The 9,770-nt window shown below is 27.6% G+C and overlaps 1 long non-coding RNA gene across 1 annotated transcript; it reads left to right on the top strand.

Moving 5' to 3' along the window:
• Positions 1-4,524: 4,524 nt before the first annotated feature.
• Positions 4,525-9,130, top strand: LOC129987434 (uncharacterized). Its single transcript, XR_008785584.1, has 4 exons — positions 4,525-4,752; positions 5,485-5,537; positions 7,199-7,443; positions 8,234-9,130. It is a non-coding gene; the product is annotated as an uncharacterized LOC129987434 (long non-coding RNA).
• The last annotated feature ends 640 nt before the right edge of the window (positions 9,131-9,770 follow it).

Raw genomic sequence — 9,770 nt, 5'->3', positions numbered from 1 at the left:
TCGTGAGAAATATTTACCTTAGATCTTTCTCTCACCGTAATAACTTTATTAATGTATCATTTTTTTGTTTCTTGTCGGTTGTAACAGCGACCAGAAAACGTCAAGAAAATATTTCTGCAATTTGGCGATTTCAATTGGAAGCATGTGATTCGCACGTGATTTGACTTATATACGTTGCGCTTTTTGACCGCCATTAAAACTGAGAAGTGCCTATTTTTTCAGTATCCAACTTCCATCATGAATTTAAAGAAATAGCGTTTCAATGTTCATTGGTTCAAGACCCCAACTCATTGCGTTGCACAACGCATAATGATTAACAGTTTTCTTGTAACAGCAAAAGTTCGTCGATTAGCCGCTGACGATCTCAAAATATCTAGAGTTGAATTTGAATACATGATAGAGTAGGGAATATATATATCTAAGAGTATTTTAAATTTTGTACTTAAGAAATTTGGCGATTGGAGATCTTGTAGGGATTGCAGAACTTTGAATGCTGTTATACAGACATTTAGATACTCTATTCCTCACCTGCATGATTTCATTTTAAAGTTACATGTATGATTATATTTTCGATTAATTTAGAAAGATACCAGTAGAACCATCTGACATTGAAAAAAGAGCAATCAGCACTTCCTTTCGGTTATATGAATTTCCTATATTGACATTTGGACTATGAAATGCGGGAAAAAACTATCAATGATTTCTCCATTCAATTCTCCATGGATTATATTTTCGTTTCAGTTATCCTAATTATATGTTCATTGCATCTAAAGACGAAACTGAATGTGTTAGCCATCTTAGACAAATGTTTCGACGTTTTCAAGATACTGGTTTGAACATAAAGGCAGAAAAATGCAAATTTTCTGGTAAATAAAATTTAATTTCCCAAGTAAATTTTTTAGTTCATCGTATATCATCAAACTCATTAAGAAAAAAAAAATGTGTTTTAAAACGGATTTCTGAAGATTTCTTCATAAATAAAGTTTCATAACAAAAATACAAGTTTGAAGAAACAAAATCATTTTATCAATTATTATTCAATTTTAAATTTAATTGTAAACGAAAAAAAGAAAAAATAACTTGTTTAATTTGGTATAAGAACTGACAATGGGGTCAATTCATGTGACGTAAAAGTCACATGTCATGTACTTCTTGCGCATGGCATTTAAGTTTCATCCGCATCGCTTTCGTCGATCAGTCTGCCATTAACGTTCCCCGCCAAGTATGAAGCGGATTCTTTGTTTACATTTGAAGTTATAATTTTTGAGTCATTTTCTTTCCTCTTATTATATGTTAACAGAGGAAATACTGGTGTGCTGATGGATGCATGCTTTAATGCGAAATACAAGAGTGATTGTCATGATAAAATATTTTCTTATTTTCTTTTCAACAATCCTGACTTGGGTTGATAGCTTTTGTGTGTATGTGTGGTGGCTGGCGCACTTATAAATCTGTCGTAGTCACAAAGTCCTCCATGGTGAGAACAATACCAGTGGGGGTACTGATTCAGAGGTGATCGTTCTCTGATTCAGGTCTAAATTACGGTCTGCGGATGAGTGAATGAAATGCAGGAATGAAGTCCGCTCCGCAAAAAGGATGGTGACACGAGAGTAGGTAAGACGCACTTTTGGCCCTAGATGGCGCTACTGAAAAACAAGAGACGCTCTCTCGGCTAAAAATCGCTGACTTTGTCAGCGGGCTTGTCTGTGACAAGTGTCATGAGAAACAACAACTATTCTGCAGGAAATTCGCAACTTGAATAAAGCCACATTATTATCCTGCAACAATAAAGAAAGAATCTGTTTCCCGAATGCTTATATAATAAATAAAGGCTTCATATAAAAAAAAAACTATCATTTGAAAAAGATTTATTTATTTAAAAATTATTGTCGCATTCATTCGTCAAAACCGCATTATTACTCTACAGCGAATAAAAAAAGTATTTCTTGATGATTTATTCATAAATAAAAGTTTCAAGTCAAACATATCATTTGATAAAGGTCACTATTGAAGATACGAATAAAAAATAATTGATTAAAGAAGCAAAGTTATTAAAAAAAAGATTATTGAATGTGAGAAGTTTTAATTAAAAATTTAAATTCAACTGCATAAAAAGAAAAAAAAAGAAGAAAAGAAAAAAAAAAGAAGAAAAGAAAAAAAAAGAAGAAAAGAAAAAAAAAAAAAAAATTCTGAAAAATTTGAATCGATAATTATTTAAGGACACATAATACACGATATGGTATCCATTAGATCGATATCTTCATTCACCCTTGCCCAGGTTAAATATACCTATCATTTTATCATTCCTATTCGAATTGAGAACTGGAGATTAAATAATGGTGAAGTGTAATTCTATGATAAGAATAAAAAGTTTGTTCGAAAACTAATTTCCGACGATGTCTAGACAATTAACACTTCAAATTAAAAATTCTTATCTGATAATGCAGAATCATTCAAAAAAGATTACGGAGTGTAAAAAATCACGAAATTAAAAAAAAAAAATTAATTAATATATAAATAAGAATTAAAAAGAGAGAAAGAAAATCCTCTTGAAAACGGCGTTCGAACCGATGATTATGATAACAAAAACCACATCAGGCGCTTTAGTCTAAATACTGATATCCCGCAGATTTGTGGTGAACCTAAATACACATCAGCCCTTTATTCCTATTTGAACTGAAAACCTGAGCTTGAATAAAAGTGCATTGTTGTTGTTGTTTCTTATGGCACTTGTGATAGATAAGCCCGTCTACGTAGTCATCGATTTTAAACCGAGAGAGCGTTTCTTGTTTCAGTAGCGCCATCTAGAGTCAAGAGCGCGTCTTAGCTACTCACCCGTCACATTCGCTTACACAACCCCCTTTTTACAGGGGGGGGGGGTACATTCACACATCTCACAGATAGAACACAGATGAAGAACAATCATACCCCAACTGGGACTCGAACCCGGGATGCCCAGATCACAGGGGAAATGTGTATTGTAAATAATAGAAATAATAATATTTGTGAAAACACGTATTCGAACACACGTATACTACATTCAAATAAATCTTCGTATTCTTCTTCAACTTCAATTCTGATAAATCTGAAAAAAAAAAAAAATAATAATAATAACGCTTTTTTTTCAAGGTTTACCTTACAAGTCGATCAAAAACAATTCAGCTGTTGAATTTTTTTTATCAGATAATATATGATAGACAAAATGAATCTGACAGCTTTTCAAGAGCAGATTTTTTTAGCTCTATAAATGTAGTTAGTATTTTTATTTCACACTTTTTAATTTTTTTTAAACTTTTCTTTTAATTTTATAATTACTTTTCTTTTATTTTCATCTTAAGTAAAGGATGAACCAGGAAATTTTATTAAAAATACAATATTTAATATCAGAAATCAGGATAAAGTATCGATCTAATTACTAAGATATCTACAAAAGAGTCCAGGTTGTCTGACCACACATAAAATACACACAGATGAATAACATATTATTATGTTTATAAATATTATTATTGAGTTTAATTAAAATTGAAAGATGAAATGAACTAGTGCATACATTAATAGAATTTATCTTATAAAAATTATATCATTTATGTTCATAATTCATGAAGTAATTTATTTAATAGTTATTAAGATTTCGATAGAAATAAGTGGTAAGGCATTAATTAATTCCTTTTGAGTTTCGTAGGGATGACGAATATTTTACGAGCGGTTATTACGTAACCAATATCAAAGAATCACAAATACCAGTGGTCAATACTTTTAAAAAAGGGGTGTGATTCAAATCCTTGATACGATCTTACTGGTGATATTTCGATTACAGGTTTTGGATCACGATAGAATGTAACAATCGATACGATCTGTCCAATGGAAGCTCTCGAACTAAACAGAAAAGGAGAAATCTGTGAATGGATTGAAAAGTGAACGGAGCGGTTATTGGGATTATCGTATTATTGAATTGCATATCACTGAAATTTATTGGAGCGGGGACTTCACTGGAAAGTGTGAAGTCGCCGCTCCACTTCATGAGAGTAACCTTGACTTTCCGATATTCGCATTTGATGATGCACTATTCCATACAAATTCTTTTTAATTGCTTGTGACTTGACATCGCATATATTCCGTTTACTAATGGCGCCATCTATTGGTAGAATATAGAACTAAAGTAAAAAATTTAAAGAAATGACATATATATTTAATTCAAATTTTCCAGAAAATGGTTTAAAGAAATTAAATAAATAGTTTTGAAAAAAAAATCAAATTTAAGAAGTAAGCTGAAATCGATAAATGAATTCAATCACACGTTACTTAAATTAGTAAATTAAGTATTAATTACAATTAATAAATTTTATATTAAATATTAAGTAATAATTTTTAATTAATAATATGATTGAAATAACAGATATTTGGAACAAATATTTAAAAATAACAATAGCAAAATTATTTGGTATTCAAAAAATCGTGGATTATGCATCTCTAGAGTTTCTGCTCTGGATCTGTGAACGTCTTTTGTAGTTCCGGATACGCAATAGGACCCGATTTTGTGGATTAGGAGCCGGGAAATGAACCAACTTTTTTAGCTTTTTATTGACATTCTTTTAGGTAACCACTTGGCGGTTGTTCGGTGTCGGTTAGACTAGCTTCCAGCTGAAATTTCGACAAACGTAAGTTCACAGATGATGTGAACTAATCATAGAGATCTCTATGCAACTAATGTTTACAAATGTACGCGGCAAAGAGTGAAATAAAAAATGTTATGTAAGTTTTGTATGTTCCTATTTCTCATTTTTGAGAGTTCTTTTTAACCTGCAAGATGAATACATGTTACATATCATTGAATTATAATTAAGTACTACCTCGACAATTTAATTGTTTTAGTTAATTAATATTTAAAGATGGAAAACTCGCGAAAAATGTAATTTTACATTTATTTTAACCTAAGATTTAATGTTTATTTGTTTTTAAATATTCTTAAACATGTGCTTATTATTAATGTCTTGAATGTTCATATTGCTTATTTTAAAAATGCCTTACTTCTAGAGTTTAAATATATTTTAAATAGAATACATGAATTTCTCTGAATTGATTAAAGTATAATACACATGCTTTAAATAAAGTATTCATTTTTTTTTCCTTTTACTAAAAGAGAAAGGTATTATTAATTAAAGAAATTAATAATCTTTTATACAATCTAAAAAAAATCAGTTCTTTTTTTAAAAATTTGTTATGCTAATTTAATTATATACTATTTTTTGATATACTGAAGGTTTATTATCTGTTACAGTTATATCATCACTTTCATTATTTTGTTTATGTTTGTAAAATTTAATATTTATCTAATTCAAAAATAAATGTTTTGTAATTTATTGTTAAACAGTTTCAGGAAAACATTTTCCATGCAATTAATTTTTGGATTAAAGATTATGAAAATAAAGAATATTTTTGTCTAATGATTTTCTCCTTTTTTTATTTGTATTTTTTTTCTTGCAGCTATGTGAAGAGAATATCTATGATACCAGATAGATAAGATTTTAGTTACACAGGTAGCCAGATTTTTTAAGTTATGCAGGTGTTTGCTTTTTTCTTTACACATTTTTTGATGTTATGTATAAATATTCTTTATTTCAGTTTAAAATATATATTTGCATTAAATTTCATTCATTATTCTATTACTTTAATGATTATGCTTTGATATACTTAATTTTTTATTATTTAAAGCCCCAAGAAATAGGTAATAATAACAATTTTATTGCATTTCCTTATCAACCACATATCATGTAAATTATATGGAATGGAAAATGTATGCTCTTGTTTTTTCCCCATCTATATTTGGAAATTTATTGTGTCAAGGAAAACAAAATTTTGTAATGGATTGGAATATCGCATTATTCCTCTACATGTTTTCATCACTCATCTATTTCAAGATTAAGTGTTCTAAGTAAATATACATCTAAACTCATCCATGCACTTATATAAAATTAAATGAATATTAAACTACTCATATTTGACTCGGATCTTGTTTATTAGTCTGTTGCTATCAGAATTTTGAAAGTAAAGTATTGTTTAATGTTTCAAAATTTTTTACTTCATGGAAATATAAGAATTTCTTTATATGCATAATTTGTTTCAATGTAAGGATTGATTTTGATTTAATGTAGTAAAAGCAACTATAATGTTACTTTTATTTTTAAAAAATATATACTTCAAAAAAAAATAGTAATTAATTATTTTAGACATTTTTTTTTTTTTTTACAAAATTTCTAAATACATCATTTATGTTATTGAACATAGCTGTATTTTGTAAGTTAAATAATATTTTAATTAATTTGCTTGCTAAATAATATTAAATGCAATAGGAGTTGAACAGGTTCCTCTAATACATTTTTTAAAATTATATTTTATAAAAAATGAACAAAGGAGTTTTTGTGTGTGTGTGTTATATGTTGCTATTTTTTCAGTCATCATGTAATAATAAATGAACCTGCACAAGAAGTGTTAAGTGCTGAACTTGAATATGTGATAAGGTCCAAGAATTATATTTAGTCTTTCAAACATTTCCTTACTTGTACTTAATCCATTTTTTTTCTTCTTAATACAGATATTTAAGCTGTTTCACTTTTAACTTCTAATTGCCCAATAATCCACTAATATTAGCGAGCATAACATAAATACTGATATCAATAACATAAATACTGATATCAAAAATATAATACCTGATTAAATACATGATTTCCCTTAAAGCTAACAAGAAATGTGCAAAACATGCTAACTTTCTATTAGCAGTATCTCATACTTCAATAGTATGCAGGTAGCAAGACTTAATTCCCTTTCTTTTGTTGTTCTATGTCTTTTTCTTGAAAGTTGCTATTTTTATTTTCATACTTAAAGACATTTCAATGAGAATACATGGAAAATATCTGCCCTGAAATAGATTAAAGAATGTCTGTTAATACTTTATTAGAAACTAAACCAAATATTAACTGCATTTTATCAAAGAATGCTGCCAGATTCAAATCTATGTATTTAACTAATATATAACCATTAACTTCTCATCACTGCTTTTAGTAAAATTTGAAATTTAATTGTATTTTATATTAGGGATTATTGTGTTGTGTATTATTGTCACTGGGCTTAAAATTAGGGGCATTTTTTATTGCTATTAATGGTTCTGAATATAAAATAGCTTATTTCGTTTATTATTCAGATTTAGATGTTCTGTTGTGGAGTTTGGACAAATTAATCAGTATTCTATATAATTGCATGATATGAAGCAATACAACATTGGCACAAAATAAATTGTATTCATCATTAGAAAAAAGGTAGAAAACTTCTCAGATCTAATAATCAACAGATGCTGATCTTGCCTAGAATCAAATAACTTGGAATTAAGAGAAATCGACCCAATCAGCCCAATAAAAGCATCAAACTTCAGTCAAGCAGTGTGAATTGGTAAGCATCAATTGCATTATCAGATATTTTTTAATATTTAGTGATATTTTGCTACTGAGAAATACAGAATAATAATAAAAGTCATAGAAGATAATTTATTATTATTATTATTATTATTATATCTTGCATCATCAGCACCTATAATTTATTTTATAAATGGGGCACTTGTTTGGAAAATTCTTGAATCCTAACCCTTGCACATAGATTAGCATAAGATTTGGCCATAAAGTGAAATCTCCAATAAAAATGAAATAATATTTAAAATTTTTGAAAAAAACGAACAAACTGAAAATGTTTTTTTTTCATTGAAATTTATTGCATGAAAATCACAAAATAATTCATTTAGTTGAAATTTTCATGGAATTGTAATCATTATAAACTTTTCTTATGTTAACTCTACATCTAGTTAACATAAAATAATTTAATTTACAAAAATCCCATAAGTTAGATAATTTTGGCTTTTTTATGTTAGTTGTAGAGGAAAAAGTTGAAGAAATAATATATGTGTTTAATATTTCTACTAGATATATATAAACAATTATTTGAGACTTTTATGCAAATGTTTATTTATGTATAGAGTTTGAGTTGTATATATATTTAAGTGTCCTATTTTGCCATATTTGTGCAAAAATTTTTGTTAGCTCAATTTAATCTGTGATTAAATAATTCATTTAATTGAAAAGCTTATATATGTTTATTGTGCTGTTTTGCATGTCAGCTAAAAATGTGTGCATGCTTTATTGTGTCTATTATTCTTGTCTTGTTATTCTATTTTACTTTTAAATTTCAGAGAGGTATTTTATTATTCATATCAAAAGGGAAATCATATATAAAAATATATATACAATCTTCTATCAAGTTTATAATCTGATCTGCTGCATGAAATGGAAGGAAAACCATATATAAAAAATGTGTTCATGAATAAAAGTGTATGTTATCGTCAATCAAATTTACAATCTGATCTGCTGGATGGCATGGATGAAAAACCACATGTTTGTGGTGTGTGCAATAAAGCATTTAGTCTGACTAGGAATTTAAAGCTTCATCAACGCACTCATGCTTCGGATAAGCCATATGTTTGCGATATATGCCATAGAGCATTTTCTCTGCCAGTGTATTTAAAGAAACATATTAAGACGCATACAAAAGAGAAAAATAAAAGGAAGCAGTATATTTGTGGTCTATGTGGTAAAGCAATGTCCTGGAAGCAAAATTTGAAAGTACATGTCCTAACGCATACTAAAGAGAAACCATTTGCCTGTAACATGTGTAATAAAAGTTTTTCTCAGCTAGCTCATTTTAACAGACATTACTTGACCCATACGAAAGAGAAACCTTATGCCTGTGACATGTGTAGTAAACATTTTGCTCGACAAGACCATTTAAATAGACATTTGTTGACTCATGAGAAAAAGAACATTTTGTGAAGCCTTAAAATTGCTACTCTGTGAATTTCATAATAGTTTTTTCTGCTATAAAAGATTTAAAGACATTTTTAAGGATTCATATAATTTATTCAATGTTATATATGAATTAACATTTTTTTTTTAAATTCATGCAAAACATTGAATGTTGTACATAAATTTGAAGGGGAAAAAAATTACAAACTGAAAAAGAAGTATTTTATATTAAAAACAGTTAAAATGATTTAATTTCATAAATTACAATATTTCATAATAAATTATGTTTTTGTGGTTCTAATATTTTGTGTATTGTCATGTTAGATACTAATGGCTTAGCTTTTTTTAATTTTAAATGAAGCCAAATTCTAATAATAGTAATTCTAATAATGTTAAGTAAACCAGAAACATTCAAATTTTGTGACAGAATGTTACTTTTGTTGTGAAATAAAAGTTTTTCCTTTTAATTACTATGTATAAAAATGAAATATTTTCTATTTTGAATAAATTTCTTTTATAAAGTTTTGCTTTCTTTCTTTATTTGCATTTATTATTAAAGCTTAAAATTCACATGTCTTGGAGAAGAAAGAAAATGTGTGTTAAAGGTTTTTATCTATAATATATATATATATATATATATATATATATATATATATTACTAAAGCATAACAGTGTAACACTATGTTTTAATTATGTATTCTTTCATTGTAAATTTAAATTTTAAATAAATTTCAAATCAAGATTTTCTTGGGTTAGTCTGATGTTATGATTTTTTTTATATTCAAGAATAAATTCCTAATGCTATTCTATATTTTAATGTATATATAATCCTATTTTATTTTCTTTGGTGTTGCATGAGCATTATTTTACTTTTATGTTTATGTGTATTTATTTATGGGAACCATATGGCTTTTCTTTATGTAGTTA

The sequence above is a fragment of the Argiope bruennichi genome, chromosome 10, assembly GCF_947563725.1.
Source record: "Argiope bruennichi chromosome 10, qqArgBrue1.1, whole genome shotgun sequence".
Taxonomy (NCBI): domain Eukaryota; kingdom Metazoa; phylum Arthropoda; class Arachnida; order Araneae; family Araneidae; genus Argiope; species Argiope bruennichi.
Note: the sequence above shows the minus strand (reverse complement) of the source record. Positions and strands in the feature narration are given on the sequence as shown.